We start from the raw sequence: 16417 nt of genomic DNA, 5'->3' as shown, positions 1-16417 counted from the left end.
AAAGGAACATCCACTATTCACCTGTGTGACCTTGTGGATCAGAAGGGCTGTGCAAACTTAATCTATACTTACTGCTTAGTTTGTCTTACCTTTTTCTCCTCTGCTGTAAAAGCTAGCTGTATAAAACATTAAACCAGAAAAATACTTTTTGGAAACAGGATTGAGCCCTTCTGAATTCAATTTATTATCAGGCTGACAATGCCACAATTTAGTATAGATGCTAAAATCTGTTTCAAGAAACCCTCATACGTTAATAGGGAACTAAAACCATATCCGAGACACTGAAATATTTACAGACACAGTTAAAAGCTTAGTATGTTGCAAGAGGTACAGTGTTATCAAACAGGCAGGCACTCCCAGGAGTGCTGGATTTCTCTAGTCTGTTTTGCTTTTTACAGTGTGCTTCTGGAATTTAATCCATATGCAGGCTAGTGGGAGAAAATAGATAAACAACCCCAAATTTGGCTGCTTTCTTTAAGTTTCTCTGGCACCCTCAGGGAAAGCGTAATTTCAGAGGCAGTTCTCAGAGGTACTAAGCTGTACAGCTTCTGTTTTATTGTCTGTTTTCCATCCAGGTTAAGGTTCTTAACTGGTGAGATGGACTATGTACTGCTTTGTGAACCCACTCACATCTTTTAGCTTTTCCTGTTGTGCATGATGTTCAGTATAATTTTAAACGTTCATCAATGATGTTTAGTGAAGAAAGCAGCAGAGAGCTTGGTGGCACTAGGGTGATGATTAACATGTCCAGTTAGGTTCTGGACCCTGTGTCAGCATACCTCATTGACTGGTGAAAACAATCCATACTTGAACAAAGGAAAAAAAACCTAAATATATGTTTGTGTCCCCAGACTACCAAATCGTTGTATTCTGGGTTGTCTTCTTGAATTTTTGTGGTGATGAGTTTGCCAGGTTAAGCAGGTGAGTTTAAGCTTCACCTCAATTAAATAAATATATATATATACCCAGGCAGAGGAAACCTGCAAGGATCTGTCCCTGTGCTGGCAATTAGATAATTGATTTATCCATTAATAGTAGCAGTTATAAAACATGAATAGCAGCAAATGCATACAGAGCCCTACAGTGGGAGAGACAATTTAATGGTTTTCTTTTACAGCTGTCTGGTGCTTATTTCTGTTATGTTTCTCCTAACGAGACTTATGAATCTTCCCTGTCTGCTCAGTTTAGACTCTAAGATGCTCCTTAATATATTCATGTCTTGGTTAAAAGTATATTGGTTTTTTTTTTCCAGATAATTGATTTCCTACAGGCAATTACCTGCTAAAATTTTACCACCATATTTAAAAGACAGACAGCAATTATGCCTAATATTGGTGACTTTGTTTATAACTTTAAACTTCAACATAACTACAGATGGAAGACTTGTTTGTTTGTACTGCAGGACTGGAAGTTTCAGAAGATAAAATCTCCATGGAATAGTGAGAGACAAGGTTTTGACATTGAAATATATCTAGCTCAGGATAGATTCCTAATAAATCCTGGAAACATTCAGTGCTCCTAATGAATACTGAAAAATTTACAGCTGACTTACTGAATCTTTGCATTTGCATCTTCACATTTCACTGTCTGGTGCATACGTCTACGTTCTACCTGTTAGACCCCTGAGCTGTGTCTCAAATAGAGTACCAAGAGCAGGGGCACTTTTGCATTTGGCTGTTGGTGAGCTCATCTGGGAAAAAATCTGATGTGTTACACACTTGGATTACAGCCAAATGTAGCTTGCTTTTTAACTTAGGCCTGAGAGATGCACCTTATCCCCGTGGCTGAACTCCTGCATTCACTAGGTATATGGCTTGAAGGACATGGTCCTGCTATGAGATTGCTATGCTGTGGGTTTGGAGTTGATGATCTCTTTGGGTCCCTTCCAACCCCTGACATCCTGTGATCCTGTGATGATTTGTCAGATGGCTAAACGCTGCGTGTGCAAGGCAACATAGTGTACTTGTATTTTCTGATACATTTCAGCTTTGCCTATCCAAATAATGTGTAAGCTAAAGTACAATCCTTCAGCGTACCCTCCTTCAGCAGCCAAATGCAAGCACTTTCTATAGAATGGAGCATCTCCTTCCAAAAGTGTATTTTTACTACACAGCTGCAGGTAAGAACATGCAAAAGGCATAGATTTTTAAAGAACTTTGATCTTTTTTGATATGTGCATGAGGGCAAATCTGCACTTCCATGCTGTTCAGCAAGGAGTGTCTGCTGTGAGACAAATAATGAAAATCTGCTAGAAGTGTTAAGCCAGCCTTTTGGCTGCCAAACTGTAAGGGTGACCTCTAGCATCAATTTAAAAGCTGAAAGATAGATAATGTCATAATCAAAGAAATGAGTCACACAACCAACTATAAAAGTGTAATTTTTTGAGTCATTCGACTGAGTTGGAATCCCTTAATAAATGTATGGTTTTCATGTTTCTCAGGAAGAACTGACTTTGGAGTGTGAGGCTTAATACACTAGGCAAATATTTCAGTGCCTTTACCTGTCCTTTCAAAGTTGTAACTTTAATTAATAGTAAGGCTTAATGTTAAAAAAAAGAGAGAGGTTTAAATGCTAGGTCAAAGGTCTGATTGATTTTCAAGCCTACAAGGTTAAAGAAAAATGAAGTGATTTTTATTCTCTTGGGACTAAAACTGATTCTTCTAGTTTCTATTAGAAGGGGAAATTACTTATGCTGTTTCTTATTTGTTGTTCTGGTTTATGACTTTCGTTTTCTGGCAAGTAGCAGGGAACTTGTGTTTTTGCCTGCAGTTCAAACACTCTTTCCCACCTTTGTCTAAACCTGGAGCCTGGCTATATCTTTTAATTTTGATAACTGATAAATGAATTTGATTGTCTTTGGCTGAATTACTGCTACTACTACCACTACTAAAAAGATTTGTTGTATCTGTTATTTTGGTGGATAAAAGTAGAGCATAGAAAGCACAGAATTAAAGTAAAATAAATCGTACAGCAAATGAATAATGCCCATTCATTCATCTACCTGTCAGTGGATATGGCATAGCTCAAGAACAGCTGAGAAATTGCCATACCAGCCTTGTCCCAGTGGCAGACTGGGAAATCAGAAGTTTTTTCGGTGTGCAGGTAAAGCTTTTCATAGCTGAGGAGCTCAGGGATGCGAGGACCCCAGCTGGTTCCAGCTTCTCTCATGAGGGAGGCAGGGAGAGGCATGAGCAGAGCTATTTAAACATCTCAGGACTGCAGGGATCTGTCATGTCTGTGCATCAGGCAAGGTCTATCAACAAGCAAGGTGAGTCATCCAGGTGTGTCCCAGCCGCCTGTGAAGTCAGTCAGTTGTAGAGATCCTGCCGTGGTTACAACCAGGCTGAGGGCTGCTGTCAGTGGAACTGTGAGTACCCAGATGGAGACTCTGCATGGACATGTAGGTGTGCAGGTCCCTGGCTGTGGAGAGTGCCAGAGGCTGGCACTTGCAGTGGAGAGTGGCAGATAGGACTCCTCTATTAGATGTGAACAGGTGAATGATCTCCTCAAGCTGGTGGCTGAGCTCAAAGAAGTTGCCAGGCAAAGGATTATAAGGGAATGTGAAGATGAGATAGACTTGTGGAGCCAGACTGCCATCCCCAAGGGAGGGGCAGCAGATGCGGGTGGCACAAGAAGCAGAGGATCCCATGTCCTCTTGTCACCCAGAAAGAGATCTAAGAAATGTGTGTGTGTGTGCATGGAGGCAGATTCCTTTCCAGCGAGGCAGAAGAGGAAGGTGAGCCTCCTTCCAATCTCCCCCAGCCTTCCCAGTTGCTGACACATAGCAGGTGCAGGGCTCTTGAAACAGAGGACCAGATGAAAGAGGATGGAGATGACTGTCCATGAACATAGCTACCCAGGACTTATCAGTCAGTACCACCATTTAGGACTAGTGTAAACATGAAAAAGAAGAAAGGTAGAGAATTCCCTTCTCAGGGGAACCAAGGGCCTGATTTGCAGTCTAGACCCATCCCACAGGAAGGTCTGCTGCCAGCTGGGGCCACAGGTTAAGGACACTTCTAAGAGACTCCCCAGTCTGGTGCAGCCGCTGCTGGTTATACATATTGAAGAGTGATCAGGCAATGGACAGGAGTACAAAAGCAATTAAAAAAGACTTCAGGGCTTTGGGGAGATTACTTGAGAGGTCAGGAGCACAAGTGATGTTCTCCTCAGTCCCTCTAGTGACAGGAAGACATATCAAAGGAGAGAAAAAAAAATCTATGTGATTAACATATGGCATAGTGGTTGGTGACAGCAACAGAACTTTGAGTTTTTTGACCACAGGGAAGTTTCCTTGGCACTGGGTCTACCAGTGACAGATGGAGTTCATCTGTCCCATAAGGGGAAAAGAATCCTTGCTCATGAGTTGGCTGGGCTCATTGACAAGGCTTTAAACTAGTTTTAAAGGGTGATGGGGATGTAACTGGACTTGCCACTGAGAAAACTCAAGGAAGAGCCATTGCACTCTCATGTGACTTTGGGGAAGGGGTCCAGATGTCAGCTGACATGGCCTTGAAATGGGGGAGGTGCTGTCCTCCTTATCCCTTTTCCTATGCTTCTGATCTTCACCCCCATCCTGACTCAATGGGTTGGAGGAGGGGTTTTGGATGCATTGCTACATGAATATAAAAGAATAGTCTCCTCATTAAAACTGCCTAAGATCCACCTAAGGCAAAATGTGGTAAGATTTAATTTATGTCAATTCTACATTTTTTTGATTGCATATGAAGAGATGTGAGGGACTGGAATCTTATAATGGTGGTTGTTACAAGCTTAAGAACCCACTTATATAAGGTGCAGGGCCATAGTACATATCACCTCCCACCACTTCCATGTTTTTTTCCACTATTTCTCACCTTTCTTCAGCATCTGGAAAACAAAAACACTACAGGCAGAGAAATGAAGAAAATCAAAATGTGGAAGGGTATCCATTGCACGTATCAATAACAAGATGCCTGTGCTGAAGAGCCAGTTTAAAATCATTACTCTCCTCAGGGGACAATTTTATTTGTGTGTCTTTCTTCTAAATCAAATTTCAAATTGGAAATGTGCACAGATTTTTTGAGGTATATGAACAGAATAGATGGCAGTAATGATTTTTGAATACTTTAATTATTTTTTGTTTAATGATAGACAATGAATACATTTTGGGACTTCAGTTAGCCATTTGGGTTCTTATTTGAGTTCTTATTTGGGTGAAGATGAAAAAGCCTAGCAACACTGAACCTGCATGCTTCAGGATATATATGTTGGATGTTTGTTGTCTTCATGTAACATCAAAATGGGCAATCCCACAAATGCTGTACAATGGGGTGGAAGTCACAAACAACGAGTCAAAAATATCAAGGCATAGTCTGTGACTTTCATCTGCTCCCCTTTTTGCGCTGTCTCCTAAAATACAAGAGCTGGGATAGGACCCAGAGCCCATGTCGCTTTGCCTCAAGCCTTATTTGTTCATGTCTTCTCTGTCTCCTAGTGAACATTTGATTTTACAGCATCATCCCTGCAGGTGGGTTGCAGGAGCACTGACCTGGAGCAGCCTGATGGCTGTGCCCAGAGCACTTTGCTGATGACTCGCCTAGGTGGGTTCTGACTAATGCAAGCTCAGGTACCTGCAGGCAGAGATGCCAATTTTAATTCTGCTCCCCCTTCAGCACATCTGCTTTTTAACCAGTGAGCTTTCAGGTAGAAAAAAGACTAGAGATGCCAGATATGCTTTCTGTGTCTTAGTGCATCTTGCCTGTGTTTTACGCTTGTTGATAATGACAGTGGCGCTGAGGCACAGTCAGGCATAAATGACAGCTCATTGAAAGCCTGAGGTTCTCACCTGGGGTCAGGCTCCTGCAGCGGTAGTCTGTCAGTACAGTAACCACAGCTCTTCCTGAAGTGTGTTATCTTACTATTGTGGATATTTGTTTTGAAGATGCTTATTGAAATTATTTCCATCAGTTGTCTTTTGAAATTATTTCCAGGAGAATATAAACTGTGTCTTATTGCTTTCATTTCTGAGACAGTTAAATGTCTCCTATTTGGAATCAAAAGGAATTTCTATATGAATTCATGAAAATAAACTGCTATGCATATAAATTTGTGTATATATATATATATATATATATATATATATATATATATATATAAAATGCAACATGAATAATGATTAAATATAGGTGCATAGGTGAGATGGTGTCTTTGTTGATTATTTTTTTTCTACAACAACACCTGTACTTTTTCAAGTGATGGAAGTGACTCTTCTAAAAGCTTTCCTAGCCTCCTTTAGTAACTGACAGCTTACTAAAAAACTTACTTAAATTACTTTCCCTTTTTCCTTTTATGTTGTAGTTGTTGTCTTTGTTTTGTTTTCTGGTGATGAAATAACTACAGGCATTATTACATTTCTGTATATTGAGGTCTTCTGTCACTGTATATATTAATTAGTGCTGGACAAAATAACAGTGATGCACAATACTTTAATCTGAAGCCAAAAGCCAAAAGGCCCAAAAGCCATTTATTGCTATATCCACAGCCTTTTTGATGCCATTATACAAGTTGTGATAATTCTACAAGTCATATAATGCAGTGATTGGATAAAATATTGTTCCCAACATTCTTATTGGATAACAGTGAGGTAATAGTGAGATGTTAGCTATTTTAACACAGACTTCTTTCAGTTCTTTGTTCTAAGTTATGTCGTTTCCATGCAAACCATAGGATCATAGAATCGACCAGGTTGGAAGAGACCTCCAAGATCATCCAGTCCAACCTAGCATCCAGCCCTAGCCAGTCAACTAGACCATGGCACTAAGTGCCTCCTCTAGGCTTTTCTTGAACACCTCCAGGGATGGTAACTCCACCACCTCCCTGGGCAGCCCATTCCAATGCAAATCACTCTCTCTGGCAAGAATTTCCTCCTAACATCCAGCCTTTATTTCCCCCGGCACAACTTGAGACTGTCCCCCCTTGTTCTGTTGCTGCTTGCCTGGGAGAAGAGACCAACACCCAACTGGCTACAATGTCCCTTCAGGTAGTTGTAGACAGCAATGAAGTCACCCCTGAGCCTCCTCTTCTCCAGGCTAAACAACCCCAGCTCCCTCAGCCTCTCCTCATAGCATTTGTGTTCCAGGCCCCTCACCAGCTTTGTTGCCCTTCTCTGGACATTTTCCAGCACCTCAACATCTCTCTTGAATTGAGGGGCCCAGAACTGGACACAGTACTCAAGGTGTGGCCTGACCAGTGCTGAGTATAGGGGAAGAATAACCTCCCTTGTCCTACTGGCCACATTGTTCTTGATCCAGGCCAGGATGCCATTGGCTCTCTTGGCCACCTGGGCACACTGCTGGCTCATAACAAAGTTAGGGTGCAAAAATATTTCATCTCCATTTTTACATGTGTGGGTTTAACTTTCCCCTCCTTTTCTTAACCAATATGACCTGGAGGTTTCTTGCAGTGGAAATAACAATATTGAAAAAAGGAATGCTTAGGAGAACAAGACAGGTCCTTAGAGACTGAAGTAATACCATTAGTGGACAAGCTGAAATAAAAAGAAAAAGAGGCTCCAATTTAGACACACTGCCTGGTGTAGTCCATTTACATTATAAAATATTTGTCAGAGGCACATATTTTTTTAAAATGGGGAAAAAAAAACAACCCTCACTGTAAAAGAAAGCAAAAAGTCTGTTTTTTTTTTAAATTTTTTTTTTTTAAGATCATCAAGAATATGGTTAGAGGAAAAAGAAAAAAAAAGGAGTAACTCAGGTTTACTGCCAGAATCTGAACTCATTCCTCTTACATCTCCACTCTGTAGAAAAGCTGCTATTTTGGTAGCTTTTCTGTGGATGACCAGTCTTGTGAAGTGGCCAGTTCATTAACGTGATGTAGGTGTGCTCCCTGAAGGAGGTGCCACGTTTTGAGACCACTGCAAGCTGAAGGAGTGATGGCAAGCAGACTGCACTCTGAGAGGGACAGGAACAAGATGATCACCAGAGCAATGCACAGGTCTAAGCTGCTCAAAGCTTTTCTTTGGCATAGGCTGACTTTGTGCGTGTACTTTTCATTAGCTTATGTGTTGACCTTGAGATTTTATATACACTGAGTATGTGGGCAGACAGATCTTATCTCTTTAATCTGCCTTATGTTTTTCCTTTGGTATATAACTCCTCCTTCTCTGATCACTAGCAACAACAAAGAATCATAGAATCATAGAATCAACCAGGTTGGAAGAGACCTCCAAGATGATCCAGTCCAACCTAGCACCCAGCCCTATCCAATCAACTAGACCATGGCACTAAGTGCCTCATCCAGTCTCTTCTTGAAGACCTCCAGGGACGGTGCCTCCACCACCTCCCTGGGCAGCCCATTCCAATGGGAAATCACTCGCTCTGTGAAGAACTTCCTCACTAGAAGAAAACCTCCTCACTAGTTTTGTAAATTGCTAGAAGTGATCTTTTATAAGCATTCCCTGAAACTGAAGATAGATATAGTCATGTTTATAAAAGTACAGTACAAATAGTGTCATGGAGAAAAAGGAGCTTTGTAAGGTGGGATTTTCAATGCTCAGATGTGAATGTAGCTAGACTATAGATACACCTGGTTTTCCCTAGACCTTGTATATATCCTGATAATGTAAACAACAGGAGCCAAAAATTTCAGAGTAAAAATGTTTCTGTGTGAATGATATCACTGATTTTCAGCTAAGCCTGGGTAAGAGAGAGATTATAACATGGTGAATAACACATCTGGCAGTACAGACTCTAGCAATCATGTTATGTAGAAATTGGGAAACAGTTATTCAATTGATAAACAAAATATTCTCCATGGGTCAGCAATTGCTCTTCAGCAGCGTTTCTTTTATCCTGATTCTGTGACTGAGTGAATGACTAGTCTGAAGGTCTCCTTTTGTTTTCAGAGCTGCTTGCACTTGTGTTATCAGCATTGAACACACATGAGCAAATGGAGCTTGGAAAGATGTTTGATAGACTGAACTTTCCAAGAATCCAATGGTCCTACTGTTGCCCTCTGCGTTTCACCTTGATGGGACAATAGCAACAGAGAGACAATGATTAATGCCTCATCCCCTGAGCCCTTTCTCCTTCTGAAGTATCTCTGTCCCAGGATATTTTTGTATATTGAAAAGAGGAAAGAAGAGATAGAGTGGTATGATTTCATATCAGATTGAGATATTTTCCCTTTCAGATTCCAAGAAATGGAACTCTCTGAGTGGCTGCTGATCCATAGGCTGCTAACCAGACTCAAACGAACCATAAAGGAGCCAGGAAACCAGGATCTCTCTCAGCTAGAGGTTATTACTTCTCTATGTGTTTTCCAGTTCTTTAATGGAAACTACATAAGAAGGAGAATGTAACACTTTGGTTTTTCCAGTTTGATGAGAGAGTTATCTCTTTTTCTTTTTCTTTTTCTTTTTCTTTTTCTTTTTCTTTTTCTTTTTCTTTTTCTTTTTCTTTTTCTTTTTCTTTTTCTTTTTCTTTTTCTTTTTCTTTTTCTTTTTCTTTTTCTTTTTCTTTTTCTCTTTCTCTTTCTCTTTCTCTTTCTCTTTCTTTTTCTTTTTCTTTTTCTTTTTCTTTTTCTTTTTCTTTTTCTTTTTCTTTTTCTTTTTCTTTTTCTTTTTCTTTTTCTTTTTCTTTTTCTTTTTCTTTTTCTTTTTCTTTTTCTTTTTCTTTTTTTTATCTTTCTCCTTTTCTTTTCTTTTCTTTTCTTTTCTTTTCTTTTCTTTTCTTTTCTTTTCTTTTCTTTTCTTTTCTTGAATTTCTTTTCTTTTCTTTTCTTGAATTTCTTTTCTTTTCTTTTCTTGAATTTCTCTTTCCTTTTTTTTTTTTTTTTTGCATAAGAAGAGGGCCTCTGGCATTGACAACAGCGTGCTGTACGTGGGTAAGATTCAGCTAGGGCTGAGGGCTAGGAGTAAAAATGTGGGTAAAGTAATTGTGAAAGGGTTTTCTGGAGAGCTGTGCAAGGTTTTTTTTCCTTGTGTTTGAGGAGGAAACAAACAGTAAGCAAGATAAATAAATTGATGATGCTAAGGATTTTTTTTTTTTCACTCTACACATGTATAAGTAACAATATGGGTTTCCCCCCCCCTTTTTAAGTAAAAAAATCTGATTCAGTTAGCCATTCTCTTTCAAGAATGCCTTTTCCATCCCAGACACTTAAGTACAAACAGCCAGTTCATATGGCATTCACTGATTCTTCAGCAGTTGAATCGAAATGAGTATCTCTCTTCATGCTGTCATTACTCAACAATATGTCACCATGGAGAGTCATTTTTACCTCAGGTGGAAGAATGGAATGTACTGAAAAGTCATCTATTAACCTGTCATCATCCATAACTTCTGATGCATGTTGCTTACTCCCATGCTTTATCCAGAGCCATAAAGCATATGTGTTTTTCTGATTTCTGCAGTAATATTGGTTCTTCTAATTAACTTCAGACTTGAATCTCTTGCCTTCTCAAAGTTGCTGACATACTTTCAGAGTTGTGATAGCCTCGTGCCTTTAAAGTAGCCTGATTAGCATACAAGAAATTAAAGAAGCAGACTTTAAATTCCTCCAGTTGCTACATAGAGCATATGGAAGAGAAATAAGTGCGGAGAGCAGTTAACGATCCGCTACTCTGTTCAGTTCAAATCATGGTTATGCTCAGGCATTCCTTGTGTGTGAAACTATTTAGACCAAAGCTGTGTTAAGTGAGTGATATGGGGAGTAGAAACATACGTAAACTAGCACAAGAAAATAAAAGTAATTTAATATATTGGTACAGTCAGGGTTAGAAGACTCAAATTCAATCTCCTAAATTGTAGGTAAGGGTAAATAAAAACCATTTACATAGGTAATTATCTACTACCTATTTAAAAACTGGTCAACGTAGCACTCAATTACTTCTAAGGCAGGACAAAGCCATGACTTTTGTTTTTAATATGCATTTTTTGTTACTTGACCCTGTAATTACTGTTAATGACACATGTCCTGACTAAATAATATTTGAATTAAACTTGATGTTGTGCCTGCAATAGCCCATCAAACTTAAAGGTACAGGTGTGTACTAGCAATACTTTGACATTTGGTTTTCACACTGAACCATATTGGACAGGAAGAAATGGTGGAAAAGCAAACAGGGATAAAATAGCATGGTGATGAGAGACACTATTTGACCCTAAAGCCTTCTTACTGTTCAAGAAAGCTTACACCCTATGGGGCATGGAAACAGTCTTTGTGACCATCCACATGAACACTTCTAGCATGAACTAATTCCAAGTGTTAGTTTAGTAACATCAAATCATTTGGCAAGAAGCGTAGAGGAAATAGTCATAGATATGACTTGCAGATTCTGTTCCATGTTCTTAAAGTAGTATTTTGTTATGTCTCTGTGGTAGTTCTCCATCTTCTGTAACTGGGATAATTAGGCTGGAAATCTGAACCACTGGAACATATCATATGCATAACTTGTGGTAAAAGAGGTGTGAGTGACAGTAAAAGTAGCTCACCAATTTTGCTTGTGATAAAACTCAGAAAATTATCAGCAGTAGGAGAGAAGACATCAAGCAGAATCAAGAGCAAATACTTAGACTGGAAAAGATAAACTCTTGACAAAGCTCCTTTCACACTCACTTGTCATGAAAGGTAATAGTGACATTATCTCTGAGTTTATCTAGTTCAAAGTAGCTTCTCTGAAACTCTTCGTAGCAGTTCATGGGCTCTTTGTGGGTCTGAGAATGTCAGGTTGAAAACTGCTGCTCTGTAGCAAAGTTATTTTGGTCTCAAAGCATTTCCTAAGAGAAAGACAAATTCATGTTTCTGGAACTGTAGATGATGAAGTTTCTCTCCCCACTTCTCAGGTGTGGTGGAGTGCAAAAAAGCTTTTTTCAAGGACCTACTTCCCAGAGGTGTAATAAACTGTACAAATCTCCTGCTCATGAGGACAGGAAGAGTGGAAAGCACATGGTTTTATAGGAGGCACTTGGTATATAAACTTGAAAGATGCTGCCTAAGCAGTTTAATAAACAGAACATCTTCAATCATTTTGATGATTTTACTGAAAAGTAATAAAAAAATGTAAGGCAGTAGAAGCAAATGTGTATGCAGGTGTCACTGAATCTATATTCTAGTGCATTTTACCAAACACTGAGTGTATATCTGTCACGGAGGGGGACTCTGACACCTATGCCAATTGTGGCAGAGGGGAGAAATTAATTAATGTGAGAGGATATTTATAAAAATATGTACATTTATTAACTTCCAATATTTCAACTCTTGCCACCCCCAACCACTGAACTTTAACATTAATATTCATTTTTACATGGTTATGAAGACATTATGGGAATATATATCTACAGAAGCTTATTAATAACTAGCAAACATTCAAACTATTAACAGAGAGAGTTTTCCCCACGGCTTAATGCCGATTGGGGTCTTATACTATTTGCCCAGCAAAGGTGAACTGAAAGTTGCTTTCTGCTTCATGGCAGAGGTAATAGAAATTACAGAGGCATTCAAGTATTTACTCACAATTTGGATTAATCAGAACTCACCCTGAGGGGCTAAGTCACAGCCTATTGCAAGTGTTCATTTCTCCAGGGTCTCTGCCTGTGGACTTTGAGGCTGGAATCCTCTGGTTTCAGGGGAAATAAGAGTCTCTGACCTTGCTGCTGGCTCCTTCTGGATGCTCTGTCCTGGGAATTCCTAGTCAGGATCTCCAGGTGCAGAGGCAGGATTCTGTGCAGTCTGAGCATGGGTCTAATGCTGGCTCCTCAGGCCGATCGAATGCAGACAAGTGGCTCTGCTCCTGGCAACTCGTGGCAATGGCGCACACCAGGTAATCATATAAAGGCAGGCATAAAGCAGCAAGGCAGTATGCAGGCAGGCAGGCAAGCAATACGGTGGAGCCGCAAGCAATGTGGGGAAGGCTGCACGTGAGCCTGTGCACCCCTATTTACCAACTGTGGGCCGAGAGTTAATCGTCTCATTGGCCACTGGAATGCCCAATCAGGTTGGCAGTCAGCCCAACCCTACCACACTGGGTAAAACCCACATGCCTGGACTCCAGGTATGGGAATCAGGTGGGCCCAGCACCAGGCAGGCACGAGCTGGGCATGTGGGGACTTCACAATCAGGTGTCCTGGGCAACTGACTTTATGGCCCCGGTCTGTTGTGCCCCTTTGTGCTGGTTTACCCCTGATGCAGGCAGAGAGACATGTCCAGGCAGAGCAGGCATACATTAGCCTGCTTTTGGGCCTACAGGCCCTCCACAACGATATCTTACATCATTTTTCATAATACACACTTTGAAATTGTTCCTTCTATGGCAATGCTTTTGTCAGGTAGTGACAGGACCAGGGGCAATGGAGTAAAGTTGGAGGTGAGGAGATTCAGGCTGGACATGAGGAGGAAGTTCTTCAGTATGACAGTGGTGAGAGGCTGGAATGGGTTTTGCAGGGAGGTGGTTGAGGCTCCATCCCTGAAGTGTTTAAGACCAGGCTGAATGAGGCTCTGGGCAGCCTGATCCAGGGTAGAGTGCCCCTGCCCATGGCAGGGGGGTTGGAACTGGATGATCCTTGTGGTCCCTTCCAACCCTGACTGATTCTATGATTCTAACCAGAGACGTATTTCACTCTCTCCATTCCTTTGCTGTTTGAACTAGTTGCTTCTTGCTTAAAGTTGATTCTATAATTCTATGATTCTATCTATTTTAAAAATCTCTATTCTGTCATCCCATGCTATATGTAAAGATTGTTAAGCAATTGCCAGTCATTACAAACAAAGAAAGCTGCAAAGCAGCACTGCTCTCACTGTGATCTATTGTGGAATAGATAGTAGTATGTAAAAAAACAACCAAAGAAAGAAGGCATTTACTTGCAAGTGAAATCAAGCACAAAACAAGCTGTCATATAAAAATTGAGTTCTATTAAGAATTCTGTTTGGCTTCATAAAGTATCACATTTTTGGTAATGATGACAAACACAAAAACTAATACATGTTTGTCTCAAGTATTCTCTGGAATTGCTGCATTACTTTTCCCTTCTCAAAACCACAAGCCTAAGATCTTTTATCTGTATAAAATTTTGAAACAATCAATCATGGAAACAGCGTCTGATTGCAGAAAGTATGATTTCCAAATCAATTTGTCATGCTCCTCTATGGATTTAGTGCCTTCCTCATGTTGACATTTCTCATTTGCTAACTACAGGTATGCTGCTGCAATTTCTCTGTGTTGTATTACAAATCAAAAGGCTGGAATGCAAAAGACTTTCCTCTTTGTTTTTGAATTTGTCCTCAATATGGAATTATTGCATCAGAAATGGTGTGGTGAGCAGGAGCAGGGAGGTCATTCTGCCCCTGTACTCTGCACTGGTTAGACCACACCTTGAGTCCTGTGTTCAGTTCTGGGCCCCCCAGTTTAGGAGGGACATTGAGATGCTTGAGCGTGTCCAGAGAAGGGCGACGAGGCTGGGGAGAGGCCTTGAGCACAGCCCTACGAGGAGAGGCTGAGGGAGCTGGGATTGGTTAGCCTGGAGAAGAGGAGGCTCAGGGGGGACCTTATTGCTGTCTACAACTACCTGAGGGGAGGTTGTGGCCAGGAGGAGGTTGCTCTCTTCTCTCAAGTGGCCAACACCAGAACAAGAGGACACAGCCTCAGGCTGCGCCAGGGGAAATTTAGGCTTGAGGTGAGGAGAAAGTTCTTCACTGAGAGAGTCATTGGACACTGGAATGGGCTGCCCGGGGAGGTGGTGGAGTCACCGTCCCTGGAGCTGTTCAAGGCAAGGTTGGATGTGGCACTTGGTGCCATGGTCTAGCCTTGAGCTCTGTGGTAAAGGGTTGGACTTGATGATCTATGAGGTCTCTTCCAGCCTTGGTGATACTGTGATACTGTGATACTGTGATACTGTGATACTGTGATACTGTGATGATTTGGTCACTTTTCCCCCTCCCCCCCAATAATTTCTTTTGTGATACCTTTGAAATTATATCCAAAAATAATTTGTGATGCCCAGTTCCCATCACAAAAAAATCCTTGTTAATGGCTTTGACATGAGTAGCTTTTAAAACCTGCTTGCTAAGAAGATGTACACTGATGCCTCTAAGATCAAATTTAGCAGAGGAGAGGATTGGAGTTTGAAGCAGCTCTCTGCATGGTTACTGCACTTCAACACATGGTGGTTTATGGTACTTTTAAAAGGTATTTATTTGGGGGAAATTGCTTTGTAACAGAAATGTATATAGTGACTTTGAAATGGTGAAAAATAGTAATGTTGAATAACGTACCTGTCTTGAACAGCTTAAGCTTTTAAAACTGGTGTATCTATTGCTAGAAACTGAGATATTCAGATTTTCTTATTTTTCAGAGCTATGTGAACGTTGTTTACTCCAACAACTTCTGCTACACTTCTGCCTAGAAAGTTAATCTCTGTGAAATGTAATGCCTGTGAAGAGTATTCAACTACATCCTCTCAATCTCATGGGGTATGTCTGGCACTATTTCAAACAGTGCTACCATCCACATCACTCATCTACAATCTAGGGTCACTTTCTCAGAGTGGGCTTACTAAAGATATTTTAGATTCAGCACTGTACCAATCTAAATCTTTACAAAAGGTTGTTCATGGCCATCTGGGTTTTTTTTTTGATACCAGTTTGCATGCTGAAAAATCCTTTGTTGTTTTGGTTATTTATTATTTAGAAATTCCTGCAATGAACACTTCTCATTCTAGGTACTCTGCCAGGAATTTCACACAATCTTTACAGTCTGCTAAATCTTTCTAAGTCCCCTCTCTGTGGATGGGTGAGATAAATGGTGACCAAAAGGACTGCGAAACACTTTCACTTCTCAGCCTTTGCTTTTCCTTCTTCCCTGAGTCAGTCTAGTAACACACAGGCTCTCAGGACACCTTCCAGCTAACACAAGGGAGAGGTTCTGGAGGAACATATGCTTTAAGGATGGCTTTATGTTTGATTTTTGGTAACTTTTGCTTAGCTGCCTTGATGAACCAGCTAAATTTCTGAGTGAACTGAAACTCCAAGCAATCTGGTTTAGACTCCAACCCAGGCAGACTTATTCAGTCATTCACTTAATTGCTAGTGCATCTTCATTTATGTACCTCTATTGATTTTAATCTCAGATGATTTATGCAACACCATAAGCAGGTAACAAGCCAAACCAGTGGCATTTTATTGGAGATCAAGGTATCTATAAAGTACTTCAATTTCTCCCAGATCTGCTCACATATACAAGGCACTTTTTACTGTGGCTGTATGTTTAAAGTTTGCACTTATGTCTTCTCAGCTAAAGTTTTGTTCTCTTTCTCACTACAAGTTTGCTGACTATTTTCCTGTATTTTAAATGTACATTTCCATTTGGCTCCAAGCTACCTCATGGCCTTCTGCCAGAGTTTCTTAATATTTGCTTTTCATTCTT

At 40.4% G+C, this 16417-nt stretch overlaps 1 long non-coding RNA gene across 1 annotated transcript in view; it reads left to right on the top strand.

The window, feature by feature from the left end:
* LOC135175713 (uncharacterized) overlaps positions 1-16417 on the top strand; it is a 125272-nt gene that overhangs the window by 76104 nt on the left and 32751 nt on the right. The window contains exon 3 of the long non-coding RNA XR_010302450.1: positions 15348-15465. This is a non-coding gene — a long non-coding RNA (uncharacterized LOC135175713). The remainder of the gene's footprint in view (positions 1-15347; positions 15466-16417) is intronic.

This window comes from Pogoniulus pusillus, chromosome 5 (genome assembly GCF_015220805.1).
Source record: "Pogoniulus pusillus isolate bPogPus1 chromosome 5, bPogPus1.pri, whole genome shotgun sequence".
Classification (NCBI taxonomy): Eukaryota; Metazoa; Chordata; class Aves; order Piciformes; family Lybiidae; genus Pogoniulus; species Pogoniulus pusillus.
The sequence above is the reverse complement of the archived record's forward strand: the minus strand, read 5'-3'. Positions and strand labels throughout refer to the sequence as shown.